The 20,465-nt window shown below is 42.2% G+C and overlaps 1 protein-coding gene across 1 annotated transcript in view; it reads right to left on the reverse strand.

Moving 5' to 3' along the window:
• The window catches only part of FRYL (FRY like transcription coactivator), a 160,583-nt gene extending 140,517 nt beyond the window's left edge, over positions 1-20,066 (reverse strand). The window contains exons 1-2 of the mRNA XM_030492105.1: positions 19,882-20,066; positions 6,115-6,324 (exon numbers count right to left, since the gene is read on the reverse strand). The gene's annotated coding sequence lies outside the window, so the exon portion shown is untranslated. The remainder of the gene's footprint in view (positions 1-6,114; positions 6,325-19,881) is intronic.
• Between the last annotated feature and the right edge of the window lie 399 nt (positions 20,067-20,465).

Genomic DNA, 20,465 nt, shown 5'->3' on the forward strand with positions numbered 1-20,465 from the left:
TTTCTATAGTTTTATGTTACTGTTGTTCTTTCAATGCAAACATGCAGATAGTTTCGGTTGTTCCCATGCTTTTCTCAAAAAAAGTCTAGCTTTCTGTTCCCTGAGAAACAAAACGAACAAACAACTGTCAGCTTTTGGTACAGTTTTGATTTCCTTTCAATCACTTAAGCTGTAATTTGCTCTGTATGGGTGGGCTGGGTTTTTCCCTCAGCAAGTTGTGGGATTTTTCTTTGGAAGGTTGGGGATTTCTGGGGTGCTTTGTTTTTTTTGTTTAAAATCTTGGATTCATTTTACTTAGCATTAGTAGAAGTGAAATATAAGCAGAAATAAAATACCTGGCAAAATATATCCATCAGAAGCTGAACACAAAACGCAACTTATGTTCACTGACTGAATGCAGTTATTACCTGTTTAATAAAAAAGCTCCCAAATTTTTACCATTTCTGTGTTAGGTTATAAGTGTTCTTATCTTGAAACCACATGCAAAAATAAAATGCTTTCCTGAACTCATTAGGAGTTCCCGAGAAGATCAAGGTATTGTCTGCCCCACAGCTTCTGCAATCCTCAGCCAGGATAAGGATCTGGGCTTCCTGTCACTAACCTCTCTTGTTCCAAGTACTGACGCATCACACCACAGCTTCCAAACCTATGAATTTCTTCCACTGGCAGGTTTTCTTCAAATAAGAACTTGCATTTCAAGGCAAATCCCAGAGTAGTACATACTCTGAATCACAGCCATTCCAGGCAAGTAGGAACAACGAGAGAAGACGTCATTACACAGTCCCAGAACAACAGAAGTGGCCAGATTTTTTTTCCTCTTATGAAAAGATCAGCGAGTGATGACAAGCACGATGTTGATATTTCGGTGTAAAGGACATTTAAAAAAACCCCAACATTTAGAAAACAAAACTGCGGAACAGCTACCAGTAAGTCAGACCAGCAATGGCAACACTGCTATGAAATTGGAACTTTAAGGAATTGGGAACTGAAAACCTTTACTGAAAGCTTTTTAAGTGCTTAACAGAAATACAAAGAACAGTTGCCAACCATTAATGTAGGTTTGCCTATAGAAAAGCCAGAACACAGGCAGTAAGTGATAGCCAGAGATCAAGCAGACATACATCTCCAGAATTACTTAAGAACAAAAGTGGTTCAACATACATTTCCTGAACAAACATTTTGGCTATTTAGTTGATGGCTATTTTCACAGCCATTGTTACCATTTCTGTTAGAATTTTCTCCAACACTAAAGTACACATCTGTAGAAGAACTTCCTCATGTTTGAATGGCCAACTTTTAAAATCACATAAAATTACAATAATAACATGAAAGTCAAAAGGCCAGGGAAAGAATCTGTTGTTCAAAATATCTTTCATTCCAATCCCAAAAGTGCGTACAGCACCAGTTTATCTTGCTTCCCTTACCAAGCCTGACCTTAGTTTACTGCTTAAAATTCTATACAAGGAAGGTATGTTTAAAATGTTACTGACTTGTGGGCAACTATCACTGTAATTTTTTCACTGTGACTCTTCTCCATTGCTTCTATTACTTAAAAAAACCCCAGGCTTACTGAGTGCACTGTACACAGGACAAACTGTTTCCACTGCCAATTAAAATCCTCTGGACATCTAGATTAAATGTAGGTTCTGTCTTGATTTACACAGCATTCATCCACTCTAATCTATTTTAGTTCTTCCCTTGCAAAATGGACAGAAGTTTTTGGAACATGGTCACAGAAAGTTTATGTACAAATTAAGATGGATCTGTAAAACAGACATCATGAATGATAACTTGAAAAATACAGATTAAGACAAATAGTGACAGTGTATATTTAACATCTCCTCAGATTAAAAATGATTATCCAGAACAAACATGAGATTAGCATGAACTGTGAAATAAAAAAAAAAAAAAAAAAAAAAAAAAGCCTTATTTGGATTTGGAACCTATCTGAAGGAGAGGTTAAGCCTGTTTCTATTAGAAGCAACAACGAGAAAAAGAAATGCCTTTGAAGAGCAGGAAGAGGACATCGAAATTTAAGGACACAGCTGAACATGACCACCCAGGAAGCCTACAGTCACCAGATTAGATTAGAAAGACTAAAGAAGATCTGCCTCCCTTCTTCGCTTGCAGCTTTTTAAGTAGACTAATAGTAAAAGACTTCCAATTGTCAGAGGAGGATTCTTTTTCAAAAGTTTCAGAGGCTGGAACTACTTCCTCCATAAGGAAGACCCCACAAAACAAACTTTACTGATTGCCATTTTTTAATAACTAGTTTTCAAAAACATCTATTCTTTTCAAGTTAACGTGTTAAACAGGAAGGAGAAAAAAAAAAGCATTCTCTAAAGAGAATGTTACATCATGTTTAACACACAGGTGAGCTTGTAGTACAGTGCTTTCAAGCCAGCAGACTACCTACAAATGGAAATACATGGAGGTGTCAAGACTGTCATTTTGTCCACACTAGGATTTTCTTTCATCATTCACAGAGAAGAGCCAATGAAATGTGGTTAATGTTAAGAATATTAGCTAAGTAAGTCACATAGAGAGAGGGCCCTTTCCTCACACAACACTGGTACTCCTTCCTTGACTCTGCTGTACATTTTAGCCTGAATCCTTATATTCTTCAAGGTATGCCTCAAAACAAAGGATCAGGGACTTTTTTTTTCCTGTATTGTCTGCACCAGAAGTGAGCCTTGCTGCACTTCATAAGCCACTTCCAAGCCAGAGATACTTACTGAGGAGGAGCTAAGGAGGATAGCGGAGGTGACAACTTCATGACCAGTGGCACACTGTACATGGGAAGTGCCCTGGCCCAGCAAGGCAGGACGTGTTAGGCCATGCTGGGCAGACGCACAAGGGAGGGGAACTCACACAGAGTTTCCACAGGAAAGCCCTGCAACTACATGGGAGGTATCAGAAGTAGCTGCACCACTTGTACTGTACCCAAACCTCTGAAAAACTGCCTATTGCTGTCTCACTGCCTTTGAAGTAAAGTACTTGTTCTGTATAAAGACAGTGTTTTCATTAGCTACTAGCCAAGAGATAGGCATTTTCCAGTTCCCTAAAGACTCCTGATTTCCATTCCATTATATATCATACAAACTGCAATACAGTCTTTACTGTAATTTGTGCAGTTACTCCACTCCCTGATAAAGAAGTTGCCCTTCTGTTAAATTGAAGCCTGACCTAGACTCAAACAGCACAAAAAAAACCCCAGAATCCTGGGAAAGGGAAATCCTACAAGACACGTTCAACAGTTTAACTTCCCTTTGAAACACAGAGCTTTCCAACTTCATAGATTAAGCAGCTCTTCTGTGCCCCATTAGCATTTTCATCTTTTTTCTTGCAGATGTCTCAGATGTTCCACATTACTTGAACATGAAACATCAAATGTGAGGCATTTTGCAAGTCATTTGCCACTGTAAGCAAGCATGGTCTACAAAGCTCTTCAGCAGAAACATACCTCTACTCAAGCAGCAGAATGAGAACTAATGTTCAAATAAAGCAGGAGTGGGGGAAAACACCCTATTAGTAGCTGAAGCCCACCGAGCTACATAAAATGCAAAACACACCTTATTAAAAACTTCACAGTAAGGAGGGTTTAAAAAAAAAAAAAAAAAAAAAAAAAAAACACACAAAAACCAAACCCAAACCACCAAAACAAAACCCAAACTTAAATGTTTCCATTTATTTCCCCAATATCCATCTTCAAATCTACATAGACACAATAAATCAAACCACTGAGCAGGGTAGTGAGTACCAAGTACTGCTTTAATACTAAATGATTAAAGAGAGGGTAAAAAAATGAAAGAAAAACCCACATCTTTTCTCCTTTTGATGGTCCTTTATTGTCTTAATTATGCTGGAAAAAAACCTTAACCAACTTAAGTGCTACATGTGCAAAAACACTTGTAATGTACAAACAGGCACATTAGTTGTTCCCAATGTTGTTTAACAATTGCATTTACAGACAGAAATAGGCTTTTCGGTACAACTGATGCTCTAGACAATTTTTCAGAGAGGTCACGTAGTCTTCACTGAAGAGCTTTTCAAGACCTGACTGGATAAAGCCCTGAGCGACGGGGCCTGCTGATCAGGGAATCGATGGAGCAAGTTAGTAATACAGAAGAATGGCAGCTGGCACATTTTTCCAGCTGTATATTATTTTTCCTTCTCATGCATAGTTTTAAAGGAAAGTACTTGAGATAAGACTCCCTCTGTATTCTCTGATAGGAAAATACACCCGACAGACAACTTGTCTTTACCTTTTCCGAGCGTGAAAAAAGTTTATTGCCTACAGGTAACTCAATAGGTTTTTCCTACTAAAGACAGATAATAGGTACAAAAAGATAAGGAAGGACTCAATCCTGAGGATATTTTTTTAAACCTACTACCAGATTGCTTTTTAAACATCTAGCAGTAACTATAATTGCCGAGAACTAGATCAGCACTAAACAGCCTTACTTTCAATAAGGAAAAATTACACAATTCAACTTTGAATGGTCAATGTTTGTCACTGGAGCACATTTTCTATAAAAACATACAGAAATGTAGACACATAGTCATTAAAATCATTTAAAGTGAGCTAAAGCTAGGGTTGTCCAATGCATGATAAGCAGCTACAGAACAACTTACAGTAAAAAAAAATAAAATGATACTAATGTCCTCGAACCATCTGCCTCCATTTTTCTGTTTCATTTCATAAAATTATAGAATAGTAAGGGTTGGAAAGGACCTTAAGATCATCTAGTTCCAACCCCCCTGCCATGGGCAGGGACACCTCGCACTAAACCATGTCACCCAAGGCTCTGTCCAACCTGGCCTTGAAGAGATTTCAAAATTTAAAAGATTGGAGTTCCTACTCTAATGCTAAGAGGTGCATTTGCCTTCCCTGAGCAACAGAAAGAGATGAATGTTCAAGGTAGACATTTATCATCTTTTGAGAGAACGAATACATACATCAGAACAAATTCTGGTATACAGTTCAAAAGACTGCCCAAAAGACAGCAAAGCAAGTCAGCATGTTCTGTAACTAGAAATGACAGCCAGTGACAGAGGCAGACAAGAGGGATGTGATACCTTGAAGATGATGCAGTAGCAGAACTGATGATACATTCAAATTCTTCTGTAAAGAATACATAGGACAACACAAGAAAGCAAGAGCTATGCTAAAATATTATGTAATATATAATATTCTAATTATTAATGATAACTACTTAATAGAACAAAATATTCTATTACATTCTATAAAGTAATATTATAGAATATGTAATTAATATAGGATATCCAGAATACAAAAGTCCACATAGCAAATACTATAGAAACAACTGCACTTCAATATTTTCTTCCTGTCTCTCTACTATTCTCTGTTCTCAAAGGCCAAAGGGAAGAACAGTCTATCAGTTTTACTACTCGACTATAGGGAAGCAGTGCACTGCATTACTTTTGAAGGACAGTTTAGATGTTGGATTAGTTAGACCTATCCATGTCCATTTCAGCTCAGAAGTGCTTTCTCCACTGTAATTGTCCTGTGCTTGACAGCAACACTGATCTATTTATTACTGATAAAATCCTTACATGAAGAGCAGTAAAGAAAAGGGCATCTCTATGAGGAATTGTGACTGCCTTTACTAACTAACTGCATTACCTGGCTTCCTCCACAAGAGGACAGAGCTCAGACATCTGCATGCACATTGTAAAGGACGAATCTATTGGCACCAAGAAGTCTTGAGTTGCATTGAGCACATAGGTTTGTGAAATAAAACTTGAGAATTATTGAACATACAGAAATTATATGAGAGAATTGCTAAATGTACAGGAACCACATCTGGCTTAGGAAGTCCCTGAGCTGAAGAGGATTGGAAGATGGGAGATGCTTGCCTGTTCTTAACCTCTTCCTCAGACATCTGCTTTTGGCCATGACTAGTTACTGTATTGCATTAAATCAAATAGGAACATTTGACACCCTTCTAGTCAGATAACTGGCATGTGAAGCAGTAGTTAAAAAAGTGTTCTAACAACTCAGTACACATAATAAAGACCTAACTAATGAAGAAAAAAAAAAGAAAGATGCATGAAAGTTTATTAATGACAGAATTGTGAAAAAGGTCTTACCACTTAGAAGCCATTGCTAACCACTGACGAGAGCCATTAGCGTATCACACTCAGGATGGATCCATCAAGACATTTTCCCTCCCAAGTCCAACGTGTACTTCAGAGATGTGAGAGTAGACAAAGATGTAAACAGCTATGAGTCCGCTGGTATGCAGCCAAATACTGGAGAAAGGTCTCCAAACACAGTACAGACAAATGAAGTATTCAATGCTGAAAAGAGAACGAGAAAAACCATAGTCAAACCTTAGACAGTTACTCAATGGAGATAGCAACATTTTCCAGAAACTTCAGAAGTCCGATTTTTTTCATTGAAAATTCATAAGTTATAAATATATGTTAGATGCGTCTCCAGAACTGCTGTTCCGCTCAGAAGCTAATGATTATTCATGAATTTTCTCCATGAAAAACGGGAAAATTAAAATTGACACCAAATTAAAATCTAGCTTCCTGCACAGCATATTCTATGCACATTCATTCTTTCTGTAGTTTCAGTTGTACTTTGATTATGAACATGATTTATTAATCATACATACAATTGCTCTCAAATGCAAGTCATATTAGCCCTTTTATTTCTTTTCTGACTTTTGTTGATTTCCCCCCCCTCCGCTTGGTTAGGAGGCGGATGTGGTCAGAAAAAGAAACAAACAATACTTCAGCTGCCTCTCTAACAAAGCCTTGAGAACTTCTGGAGATTCCTTCACAACAGAAGTTTGTATGCAGCTTGCATACTTGTCACAACTTGCCTGAGCAGCAGAATTTGTTCTTGTTCTTCTGTACCAGCAGCTACAGCAAAAGCACTTTAGCATTTTTAATTTTACCCTGGAGGCAGATCAAGCACTTTTAACTGCTTTTAACAACCCAAGTCTCAACATGCAGGCAATCCACCAAATCCACCACTCCTGATCATCGGGGGGGGGGAATGATGAGTTTTTTAAAGTCATAACCTGAAAAACTATAGGTACCTAAAGAGACCCGTGCACCCAACATGACTTTATCAGAGCTCTGATGCAACACAAATGTACTAGTTTCCTTTCGGGATGTGTGAACCATTCAATCATCATCAATTCTTCTATGAACAGTTTGTTCTACTTCTTAATTAGTGTTTCCAAAAATACAAGAGAGAGACCCACATAAGTGCAATCTAAAGGTAAAAAGCCACATCGTGAAGATTCTAAGATGTAAAAGAAAGTTTAGAAGTGGGACTGGGAGACAAGCAGGAAAATTAGGTAAGCTTTTGCAAATAGGAAGCAAGCTAATGTTTATATATAAATTGGGAACATACTACGTAATTCCTTGAAATAGCAAGTCAAGCTTTCAAAAGACTTGACCAGTTATAAAGGGAAGCATTTACAGATGAATAAAATTCTAACTCTGAATTTTACCTCCTAAATTGCAACTCCAATAAAAACTTCAGCTGCTTTCTGTGCATTTGTCAGTACAGTGCCATCAAATCAGCACCACTTTTTCCTCTTTAAGTAACTAGGGCAAGCAAGCACTGTTCTCTATGCAGCAGAAATACCTTTCATCCTCTCTACATTTATAAACTGCACTGTTCACTTTCTTCCTCCTATTTTCCCTCCTTTTTTTGAAGGGAGAAGTAGTAGTTTAAATCAACTCATGCAAAACCTGAGATCCACTCCAGTTTAGAAGCGAGTGGGTCGGCTGTCCTTTTAAGTCCTCCACAATTACACTAACTGTGAACAGCACTTCAACAAAATCAAAACCGTGCCATATTACTCTCCATAAAATTGAAGGAACACCCAGACAGAAACCCACTTCTGCACATGCTGACATTTTAGCTCACTTTCTCAAGCGGAACATACATTCACAGATACATAATCCATTCTGTTTAGAGGCTTCCCCTCTCACTGTGTTCAGAGCAAACACATACAAGCATCATCTTCACCACTAGTTTCAATTTGCCTCCCTGCCCCAACGCAGCACCCAACAGCCCAGCTGCCTAATGGAGGAAACTGAAAACTAACTTGACTGTCCAAGCTTTAGGACAAGATACCAACATTTCAGTTCAGATGAGGGTAGGAAGCACAGGAAACCTCATTTAAGGTATTCAAGGTTGTTAGTGGTACATACTGAGCAGTAATGCTCTTAAAATTGCAGCTGCTGCCCAGAACTTCATGTACAACTAGAGTCATATCAAAATACAACCTAAGCTACCCTGCAGAATCAATCTGATCAGATTAAGTAAGGAATAAAAAAGGTGTAAGTAAAGGCAGCAGTAAGGCCAAAAGTCTCCAACAGATGGGAGCAAAGCTGACAGTAACTACAACAGTACAGCACGTTACTGGAAGTAAGTTCATTAAGCTTTATTTCCTAGCTGCAGCTTACAACTTGAAGTTAAAATTTAACTATACTTCATCAGATTTTAAGTCAAAGGTGCCACACAGGTGGAGGTTCAGAGTTTGGGGTTCACCCCTATGAAAGATCTATGAAAAACTAAGAAGCAGAGAGTGACAAAACTACATAATGAAGTCTAAAGTGCACGAGGTGAGCTATCAAAAGGTTTTAAAATAAATCAAAGAACACTCCTGCTACCCTAAGTTTTCATACCTAAAAAAAGAAATTCAGAACTCCTCTAACATCCTGAATTGGAAAACACAGCTAAAAAATCAGCCAACCTCAAACCTGTCCAAGCAACAGCACGTGAAACTTTTACTAGGTGAACTTTTTTTGTTGAGTATTTAAAAGAGATCTTTTCTCCTCAATTATTTTCAAGTTGATCTGTGATTGTATTCACAGAGTAGCTGCTATAACGTTGGCTACTATGCAAGACTGAACTCCACCTTTTGAGCAGCAATTTGATGCTCCAATACAGCTTACTTTTTGCCATTCCAAAGTGCAGGAGAGGTGGTACAGAAGATAACTTCCAAAACTTCAGGGCAGGGGATTAAACCTCATGTTGCAGGAAATCAAAGCACCTGCATTTAAGAAAGTACGTACAACACATAAAATTAGGGCCTTTTTATAATTACTGGCCCAGAAGACTTAAGGAGATGATACTTCGGAAGAAAGAAACACTAATAGTTTTAACCAACTGCTAGAAATAGTGTCTTCCTTGCTGTAAACCCAATGCAGGCTTCAATACACTCTGTGTTTACTTTTACAAACACAGAATAAAGGAAAAGATTAATCACATTAGATTTTAAGACATCATTTTAAGAATTACAACAAAAAGTTGCTAATAAACCAGTTAAGAGGGAAACATTTACAGAATGGCTCCGTGATCACTCAAACATGTGGCTGACTTGTGCCTTTGGCATTTCATAGAGCTTGGCTAAGTAACTTGCTGTCACAAGCACTCCTAACATACCACATTACCCCTCCTTTGGAGCTCTGGTCCTCTGGCACTGTCCCCCTCACCACAGTGATGACAGAGACAGTAAGAGCCCATGCAATGGAGAAACCTGTCAGGCCACAGGGCAAGGTATAGACAGGCTTCAGCCCAAGGCTCATGACTTAAGCCACCACTCATACAAGGGGTGGAAGGATAAAAAAACCCCATTGTAACTATAACCCAGGCTTATTATACAACATATGGACCATATATAAGACTTTCCTGTTAGACCAATTAAGCAATTTTCCACTACAGCACCGGGAGCTGCTACCAGCAGGCTGAAAGATTTTCCCAGGCTGCTGGTTCCTCTGTTCTCCCAACCTTACTTCAGCAATAGCCTGCGCAGCTAGACTCTGCCTAACTTAGTGCTTGCTTTCCTCCCAAGTGATACTAGTGGCTGTACCAGAAACAGCCAAAAAGAAGCTTAAGAGCCTGAATCAAAAACCAGAAGCTGTTTCTAAGCCAACTACCCCACAAAACTGGATTTTATAACAATAAAAAGGGGAAATTAAGCTTTACTGAAGCTTGGCACACTGTCATAACAGAAGATTCTTAGTGACAGTTTGGTTCTTTTGCTTCTGATAAAAGTTTTCGGTATATTAATAATTTAACATATAATAATATTCAATACCACAAACTAAGAACATGATGAACTGTGTTATTAAATGCTGTCAAGAACATGGCGATCATGCAGCACTTTCCCCATTTGGCCAACTGTCTCCTTACTGAAACACACCCTGTTTTCCACTCCATGATCCACACCACCAGTGAGGCTGGGTGGCTGCTGATCCATTAACCATGGGGAAGCTCGGAAGTTGTAGACAGGAGAGGAGCAAGGGTCCCCAGTGCAAAAAGCAGCTTTTGGGGGTCGAGAGAGCAGGCAGTAGGAGAACTTCATTAGACACAGATATGGCAACTGGAAGATGGATAGATGATAGGCAAGAAACTGAGGTAGGTTAAACTTCTACATAACTGATACAGAAATCAGACAATGCTCACAAGGCAGATCAAAATCACCAAAAGGGAATCATGGGGAAAAAAAGAAAAGGCTGTATTCTCAGTCATAGGAAAACTCTGGAATACAGCCAAACACTGCACCCAAGAACTACATTTGTTATACTGATCCAACACTTTCTCTTCATAAGAATTATTAGTTCTCTATTTACAAACTGATAGGGTTCAATTTTCAACTGAACAGATTCCCATACGGTCCCCAGTAGTAGTCGAGAAGCATTTACAAGATAAACTTCAGAGGAGAGCTTGGTGCCCAATACGTAATATAACTTGACCACGATAACTCAAATTTAAAACTGTATATTTGCTTTCTCCTTTCCTTAGTTCACACAAAAAGGGACTAAGTACGTGAATCACAAATCACGTCCACTGGGCCAGTGCCAAAGCCTGACCTTTAAATTTTGGTTATGACTTTTTATCTTTTGGAATCTCATTTCAGAGTATTAAAAATATGCCAAAACTCACACCGTGGTTTTACCAGAGCACGGTGGCTATTTCCATATAGGCTTAAGACCTTTCAAGTCTTTCACATCAGCCTCTTAATAAAAATTGCCTTTACTAGTGCCACAGTCCAAGGAACCCACTGCCTCCAGAAAGCAAAATGATGCAATACTTGCTCAGTTACACCTTTCCTTGGTGCTAATGCCCTCTGTCTCCCAACTTTACCCCTGCTATTTTATGATTGTTGATTTAGGGGAATGTTTCCTCAGCTGTAGTAAAGAGGCAGTGATTTTATTTTAGGTCCCCAAAAACGTGACCTTAATTATTTTCTATTATACCAACCGGAAGTTGAGATTAGCTATCTGAGAGAAAGTATTTATGTGCTGCTTTTCATAAAACTGCAAAGCAAGTGTCCAATCCACAAGCGATCTGCAGAGGACCAAGAAATTATAGCTCTGTTCTGTTAGCACCAGAGGTTGAAAGCAATACATATATCATGACTACCTCAGACAGCTGTTGCTTCCACCAGGAAAACAGCTACAACCAAGTCTGTGCCAGCGCAAGTTTTAAATATTACACACAAGTATTTCAAAGGGAAGTAATGAAGAAGACTCCAGCTTGCCTAATCTTATGTCACTAGTCATTTATCATCACTTTTTCCCCTCTTATTTCATATGCACTGGGGAAGGGAAATGGCAGACTATAACCGACGACCCTCTTCTTCCATAGACACACTGCTGCCTGCAACCATAAAACCAAACACTGAACCTAGAGCATTTGGTTCTCCTAAGGCTCTCACAGCCACTGACCTAAACACCATTGTTCACTGTATCTACATTAATACAGCTTCAGCAGCAGGAAAAGTAAGAACTTCCTATGGCCGTGCAGCATAGGCAAGGCGGCTCACATTCTGGCCTCTGCACTACCACCGCTATAGCAACAATGGGGAAAATGCAAAAACCACCAAGTAGTTCTAGAAACTAAGCTCCCTTTTTTCCTTTGTACAAAATAAATTGCAAGCACAGACTAAACTAAAAATCAGCCTATAAGCATGAAACTAAGTAATTAAATATGAAGAACGGGAGATTATATCACGCTTTCAAACTGCTTTGTTAATTTCCTACTTTTGGAAGTATCTCAAACCAAAATAAACCTTTTTGATTCAGTAAGCTTTTGGAGATCAACATCTAAGCAGGGTTCAAGCACTTGGAACTACTGAATGAAAAACAACAGCTTATGTACTAGTTTCTCTCCCTTAACAGACTGTTAAAGCTAAAAATATAATCCCTTTCTCAAAAAGTGCTGAAAATTATAAAATCACTGACCAGTTTTATTACTGTGCATGTACAAAGAAAAACATGTAGCAATAAATTTTTTATTTAGCTATTATATACCATTATGAGAAACCAACATGAACTTTAGGCACATTCAGTATCAAAATCTACATGGATTTAAAAAGCAAACAAAACACACAAAAAAACCTCCTTTGACCAAAGTAGGAAGCTGCTTCCCCCACTCCCTCCCCTCAAAGCAACTTCAGAGGTTAAACTCAGGTCTTACATATAAAATGCTAGTAGTTCTTCAAATACGCTGACCAGACAATGTTATAGTATAACAGTTAGCAGATTTCTTACCTACTCCAGCAGTTGCAGAAAGACATGATTAAATTGATATATCCTAATCCAGTGCAATGTTCTCTGGCCTCTGGAAATCTGATACAAATACTATACAAAAGGCAGTAATGCTAACTGCTTTTGAAATACAATGATTGGAATAAGGACTTTGATGTACCTGCAGACCTTTTCTACCCATTCTATTTTTTTTAAACAGCATTTAACCTGAAGAGGTCATAAAGTCTGTATTTACATGGCTGAGACATGAACTTGCTGTTTCACTTTAACACAAGCCCAAATGAGGCCAGCCTGCATTCTCCAGCACTACAATAAGATAAACAGAAAAGTAGCTGAAATACTCTTGTTGTTTCTAGGCACAGAACACTAAAAGCTCTACTGATATTCTCTCTCATGCATCCTACTCTTCTTATAACAAATGCATACTAGTTTTCAAATAGCCATCCACTAAATTTAAATAGCTTTTGACAACTTGTGCCAATTCTTAAACTGAACACCTGCATCACTAGAGTCACATAAAGACTTTGCCTTTCAGCTATATAGTTATATGCAAGAGTTTATACTCTTATGTCACCTAGTACTAGATATGGTTTTAAGGAAGCATGCAATAAATGCTATTATACAATTTAGGGGCTAGAAAATACTTTAAAGCAGATCTGTTCTGAATTTAAAAATGCAAGTCAAGAGAACAACTTGCACTGGAGCACTATGCAGTTCCTTCTTTAGATATCCTCCCAGAAGATCCAAGGTTGGGCTTCGAACTGGGTCAAATCAGTTGCTCACAATTTAGTACCACAAAAATACAAGCATAATCTGTGCCTACTGATGGCTTTTGAATAACAGACTACGATATCAAAGGTTGATCATGATGTACAGTAAGCATTTTTAAATGTGTTTAAAACAGGTTTTTTCTACTACAGCAACAGTCCAAAAGTATACAAAAGAGAAAGAAATGTGTATAGTCATAGGTAAAGGCTCTCAGACTCCTCCCAAAGAAACTTGTCCTATTGATTTTGTGCTTGTGTCTATCTAGCTTTCTGTTCCCACACTTGCCACCTACCACTTCTCACCTGTACCAGCTATTTTATAGTTATTCACCTATTAATCTTGCAGGTAAGTACATGTAAATATACATATATACACAAACTTGTGTATCAACTCCATCTGAAGAAACGTCTCTAACCCCCGGTTTTATATGCAACACCTACCATCAGATAGGTTCAAATGAGGAGGCAAAGGTCTAAACTGAAGGAACAGAGGGAATGGGGCAAAATCTCCATGATCTCTTTATCTATAGGAAACAGAGAATGAGGTTTTGCCATATCCAGTGTCAGAGAGACCTACCCTACTACTCCTTCCGAGATCAACAGCACTCATTCCCAGCTCCTTGCTCTTCATGAGCTGAGGTGGGGTATTCGGGAGCTTCCTGAGTCACTGCAACTGCTCTAGCCATCATAGGATCAGCTACTACCCATCACCCCACTCCAGGAATATATAAAGCAGGCCAGTCAGCAGGCAGAGTGCACAAGACAGTAATTCTTTTTGGACATTTTTTGGATAATGTCTACAGATGCAGAAATCTCACCATTTTTGCTTACAGCGATCTTTTTCTAACGTGATCAGCATTACTGGCAGATTAGATTAGTTCAATTTCAGATCATGAAAATTCTGTCAATGTCAAAATGTTCAGCTGCCACAGACACAGCTCTTTCCTATTTAGCACAAGAACAGAAGTGGTGTTGGTAAGGACTATACTCATACAAGACAGACAAAATGCCTAGGAACACTTCAACCTATCTTTCCTGCTAGAATCTCTCCAGAGAATCAGTCTTTGTCCAGGTCTGCTGTTCACTCCAAGTCCCCTTTAGAGCATGGTGCTTATGAAAGACGCTGCTTCTTTATTTTGCACAACTGGGTACCACCACTGGAGAAATAAAGTCTATCTTTACAGTATCAACTTTAAATGTGTATTCCCAAGATTTGTTTTTATCATAACATTCTCAAGCCTCATGGTATATTCCTTCACTACTTTGTGTTTGTTTTAGTGAGTTATGCTTCTTTTTTCCTCTTCTAACTGTCTCCCACACTGAATTACTACAGCCCTATCTTTTGGATCAAGTACAACAAGCTATCTGTATTTGTAGTTTTCACCACTCTCCCCAACTCTTATTTTATAAACATATCCAACATTATATTCAGTAACTCCAAACAAACAAACTTAACTGCAAGTAGTGAAAGATCAACAGCAGCAAGTCTTTTGTGAAAGGCTAAACAAGCGGGGTTGAATACTGCAGGGCAGGTCTTGCCCATATTCTCACAACGACCTTTTCAGCACATTCTTGCCTCTAACAATAGCACCCGCGTTTTCTTTCTGCACTTCTCCCTTGCTTATTTGCACCTTGCTGGGGCATCTTTGAGCTCCTTGAATACTCCCTGCACAAGTATGACTAACATTACTCGCACCATGACCTGAACTATGGTAGGCCCAAGGACTGTTTGCAACAGCAATACTTATCAATGCTGTACTTAACCTATAGTTTCTCTTCCCGTATTTTTCAGTTTAAGTTGCAGCTTATGTAGACAAAGCAGAGAAATCTTGAGACAACTGAGGAAAGAAAACAGGATCCTAAGGTTTACTGGCAAGGTATTTCCCCCAGAGCATTAAAAGATGTCTACAAAGTCCCACCGGATCCTCCTCTGGAATACTGCATAGAAGTCTGGTCCATGCACGCTAAAAAGACTACTTCATACATAAAAGAATACAACAATGGGATTTTAGGATGATCAGGTGAACAGGAAACATCTCACCCAAACAACAGAGTCTGGTTTAACTGGTTTAGCAAAATTATACTATTAATCTCTAGAAATACATTGAAGATAAGTGAAATAAACATTACAAAGGAAGAATTGCTATTTCAGCTGAAAAATAATGTTGGCAACTGCCGCTGGCATAAACTGCTTTAACATACAACCTGAAAACTACAAATACTCCCAAGTATCAGTTATTTAATTCTGAAGCAGTCTTCCAACAGTTACCTGATAGTTAAGACAATGAAAACACACAAAGCTTGCTTTATCATCATCATCACCACCTTGTGTCACTTCAATTAAAAATCAAAGAAGAAAAGAGGAGAGGAAAAGGTCCAAGCCAGGAGACTTCTCCCATTTTCTGGGAAACAAGGGGAAAGAAGAAAATAGGTCACCACCACCCCACTAACTCCAAAGTGACCAGCAGCACCACTGAAGTGTGCATGTCAATAGTCTCAAGCCTCCTGCTACAGACTGTGCTGAAAAGCCAGCTATTTTAGACTAACCCAGCTCTGAAAAAGGACAGTTCACTTACACTTGCACAGACCACCTGCCAGAGCAGCAGCTGGAATAGCAGGAAGAAAAGTACTCCTCTGTGGAGATCTGTGCAAACTCCATGCAGATCAGCTTTCTCTATTGTCACGAACTGCAAGAAACAATTCACACTGCTCACATGGAGAAGGACAAGAATACCCATGTAAAGAAGAAATCATTAAAACCCCAAAGCTTACAGTAACAGTTTGCAGGCACTAGGCCATTGTATCAGACCCCATATTTAGACATTTCAGAGAACCTCAAACTCAACTTTAGAAGTCTTTTTTTTTTTTTTAGTATTTGTTCCTCTTCCATTTTTGCATGCGAACATAAATAATTAGGAAGAGCCAGGGATAAACACAGAAATCCCTCAAAACTGAAGCCATGTCAAGAGCAGACACTGCAGACACTGTTGTTCAACTAGCTTGAGGGGATTTATTCCTTGCTGATATCTTCCAGTGACAGTATTGGACACTTGCTATCCAAGACTGTATTCTGTCATTCTTCCTGGGAGGTGTTCATGTCAGAGGGAATTAGGGATTATAACAGAGTGGGGGGAGGGGAGGGAGGGAAGGAAGGACAACACAAATCTGAGAAGACACAGAGCTATATGGCAGTACACAGATACTTAGAGAATCAGCTGTCAAATACTGAGGATAAGTGAGCTAAATACCAGAAAGAAGAACTGTTATTTTAACCAATAAAAGACAGAAGCAACCCTAGCTGAGTCAGTCTAACATCCTTTACAGGAGTTCACTGGGATTTGGAGCAAGACCGGACAAGAATAACACTGAATCCTGAAACCTTCTAGCATTGCAACACTTCTTCACCAGCCCAGTCATTCCTGGGAGGATTATTACAGATACAGAAGTCATAAAGGTTCAAAGCTGTTTGGGTGCGAGCGTGCAGGAGCGGTACAAAGCAGTAACCCACAGCCAGGCTGTGCACTACGCCAGCTGCTCTCCCGCCCAGAGATAAGCTGCACGGCACTTCCTACCAGTAAGCAGTGCGGGCCAGTAACTACAGTTACAGAGTCAAACACCCTGAACTATCATCCTCATTTTTCTCACATAACTCATGCCTGCCTATAGCACCCTCCCCTCCCATCATTATTTGCACATGACACCTGTGGTTTCTGCTACACTCAGAAACACTAAGCCTATATCTGAGGCTTGAATATAGACAAAAACTGCTAAAAGTTTATAGCTCTCTAAGCCAGAGAGGGCATATTATACACCCGTGTTCTGTATTATGTGGGTGCACTGAAGTGTAAAGTTTACCTACATGCCTCTTAAGGAACTCAGACAAAAAAAATAAACTGTCACTTAGTCCTTTGTGCAATAACGAAGCACCATCACTAGACAACATGACCAAGATAAAACTAGATATAAAATAGGCAACTCCTGATGCAGAACACACTCTTTTCCGAGTTGTTTTCCTTTATGCATAGCCAGTGGGAGGGGTAATTATAATCTTATATTCTTAGAAAAAGTAAATACGAACACCATGTTCTTAATTGTATTAGCAAAAGTTTTCAGCGTACCAATTAATTTTACACCCCAACATTAAAAAGACACACTCACAGTGAAAAAGCATATGAGGGACACTCTTGAGGTGCTCAGGCCCAGCAAGATGACACCAGAAAGTGTCAATACTATAACAAGAAAACCAAAACAGCTCTACTTTCTGCCTTGCAGCCCTAAAACCCTCCAACATCCCTCCTCCAAGGTACTATACTATTATAACGACAAGAACCAGCTAACACCAGCTGGTTCACCTAGGCCAGCCAAACTGAAACAGAATTAGTTGAGTATTTCAAGTTCACCTTAACTAACCCCACAGAAGAATTAATCAGCTTTTCTTTTCAAATGAAGTTCAGCAACGGTTTTCTACATCCCAAAGCAACATACCACGGCTCTGCTCCCAGGAAACCACTTCCAGAAAGAAGTCAGCACAGGCTTTAACCAAATCCATTTTGGAATATAAATAAGGAGCCATTCACAGCAGCAATTCGCCTAGGGAAGTCAGTTGTCTACTGACAACAACTGCCATCAAGTACCGCTAAGGGCCTCTACAAACCACAGATAAAGGAAGCTTTTGACAGAGAGAACGTCGCTCTCATCTTTAAATACTTGACTTACTAAACCTGCAACACAGTTTTTACCGAGGGGTTTGTTTCCTTCCTGCCGTAGCATCACAAGATAAGAATCGGTGTGTGTGTGGTTTCCTAGCCCTTGCTCAACAATCTTCCACAGAGATTCTGAAGTATTCAGCTGCACACCCTCAGCGTGACAGTAACAACACAACACGTTAAAGAAATATCCTGAGTAACTAAAGTCAATTTCCCTCTTTGCTCAACCCACAAATCACATTCTTCATCACAGTACTTTGTGCTCCATATTGGTTGTTCCTGGCTGATGTGAGCAGCTCTTCATCTACTACCTCAATAACTCATACTGTTAATAACTCATAACCCTGCTCTTTCTGGTTTGCACACTTACATGAAGGCGGTTTACCATTCGAGCCTACCTCACTACATGAAGTCTGAGCCTGGGAGATGTGCAGGGCACACAGGAATAAAAAAGAACTTACTTTATGGTTTTACATATCTCTTTCCTAATGCACATTTCAGACTGAAGGGAAGTCCAGATTACACTCTTGCTACCTGATCTCCAGACTGTCTTACTATCCCTTAAAACCGTATTAGCAAACTCTTTTGAAACTCATTTGGTATGAGTGACAGCCAAAATATCTTGGTGTTTGGGGTCAGGGGTTTTATTTGGTTTCTATCCAATTCCTCAGGGTGTTTCACCTGGAGCTATCCCGATTGCTGGACCGGTGATTTCTGGTTAAGACAGAAACTGAACTGTCCACGGAGCGGCTGAGTGTCATTACAGTCAACAAAAATTATCACGTAACCAAAACATTGTAAGCGTATTTATGAAAGAGGAGGGGGAGGACGGGGCTAATTAAGCCCCTGTAATACTCTCAGCCACCTTGGTAAAGTCTATGCGAGACAGTAAAACAGGACCTTCAGTTTCTACTACAAGTGCCTCCTTTAGCGAGCGGAGCGGAGGGCACACACTCTCCGATCTCACTTTGACGCTCGGGATGAAGTTTCCCCACCGCCGCGGCAGAGGCAGACCGGAGAGTCGCCGCCCGCCCCACCCGCCGCCGGGACGCGCGCTTCCCCGCCGGTGCTCCGCCGCGCCCGCGCAGCCCCGGGCACCCCCCGCCTCCCGGCGGCGGGGCGGGGCCGGGAACAAAGCCCGGCTCCGTGCCACCCTCCCCGCGCCGTCCCGCCATTCCCGGGCGGCCTGGCGGACGCCCGGCCCCGCCATCCCCCGCGGCGGTGGCTGCCTCAGCGGCCGCCGAGCGCCACAGGCCAGCGGCTGCCCGGCCCCGCTGCCGCGGGGGACGACCGGAGCCAGTAGAACGGGTGCGGGCGTGGGGCGGGAGGAGCCCGCCGGCGGTCGCTTTCCGCTCGGCCCGCGGGGGCTCCGCGAGAGCCGCGCCCACCCCAGGGGCTTCGGCGGGCCGCGGACCGGGCCGGGCCGGGCACGCACCCCACCGCCGGCCGCGCTGCACGGGCGGGGCAGGGGAGGAAGGGGTAGAAGGAGGAGAGCGGGAGGAGACGGGGCGCGGGCCGCGGAAGGGGCCGGGGCAGGCTTCGTCTCCCCACTCAGGAGGGCCGGAGCCCCGGCCTGGCGGGGAAGCGGCCGGGAGGCACCCAGCGAACGCCAGCACCACGACCCCTCCCTGCCCCTGTCCCCGCCCCCCGGCGGCGGGCCCGGCGGCACGCTGCCCTGCCCTCCCCTCCGTAAACAAAGCGGCCCGGGCCAGGGGCCGAGCCTGCGGCGGGGGCCGCGCGCAGCGCACTCTTCCCTCTGCCCCAGCCCCGCTCGGGCCGTTTCCCCGCCGCGGGCGGCCCCCTCCTCCCCAGCCGCGACCGGATCCCGGATCCCAGCGCCGCCGCCGCCGCCTCACCTATCCCGCCCGTGGAAGCGCTGCCTCCCGGTGCAGCCCTGGCCGCCGCCGCCTCAGCGCGGCTACAGTCCCCTTCAGAGCGACCCTGGTGGGAACCGGTGAGCGACTCGCGCCGCCAGCATCCCCCGCTGGCTTTATCCCGCCGCGGCCGCTCCCCTCCGGTAACTCGACGGCCCGGCTCGCCCGTCCCGCCCCCCTCGGCTCCCCATTGGCACACACCCCTCCACCAGGAACCGACGCTCACTGGCGCAGGCGCGCAGCACTCACACGGGACAGCCCCTCTGCTCCCTTCCCATTGGCTCCCGACCGCCCAGCCTACCCTTCCAGCCCCGCCCCCGCCCGACGTCTCCACCAACCGCGAGGCCGGGAGGGGAGCGAGCCTCCGATTGGCGGCGCCCGCCAGCTTCCCGCGGCCGCGATAGGCCGATAGGGCAGCCAGTTCCGCGCCGCGGCCAGCCCGCCCGGGAGCGCTCTGAGGCGCCCGGTCCCCGCCCCCTCAGCCTCCCCCGGCGGGTGAGGGACGAGCTCCCGCGCGGGCGGCCGGGGGCCCCGCGCAGGGCGGCGGCGGGCGCGTCCGGCGGGAA

This window comes from Strigops habroptila, chromosome 7, assembly GCF_004027225.2.
Source record: "Strigops habroptila isolate Jane chromosome 7, bStrHab1.2.pri, whole genome shotgun sequence".
NCBI lineage: Eukaryota > Metazoa > Chordata > Aves > Psittaciformes > Psittacidae > Strigops > Strigops habroptila.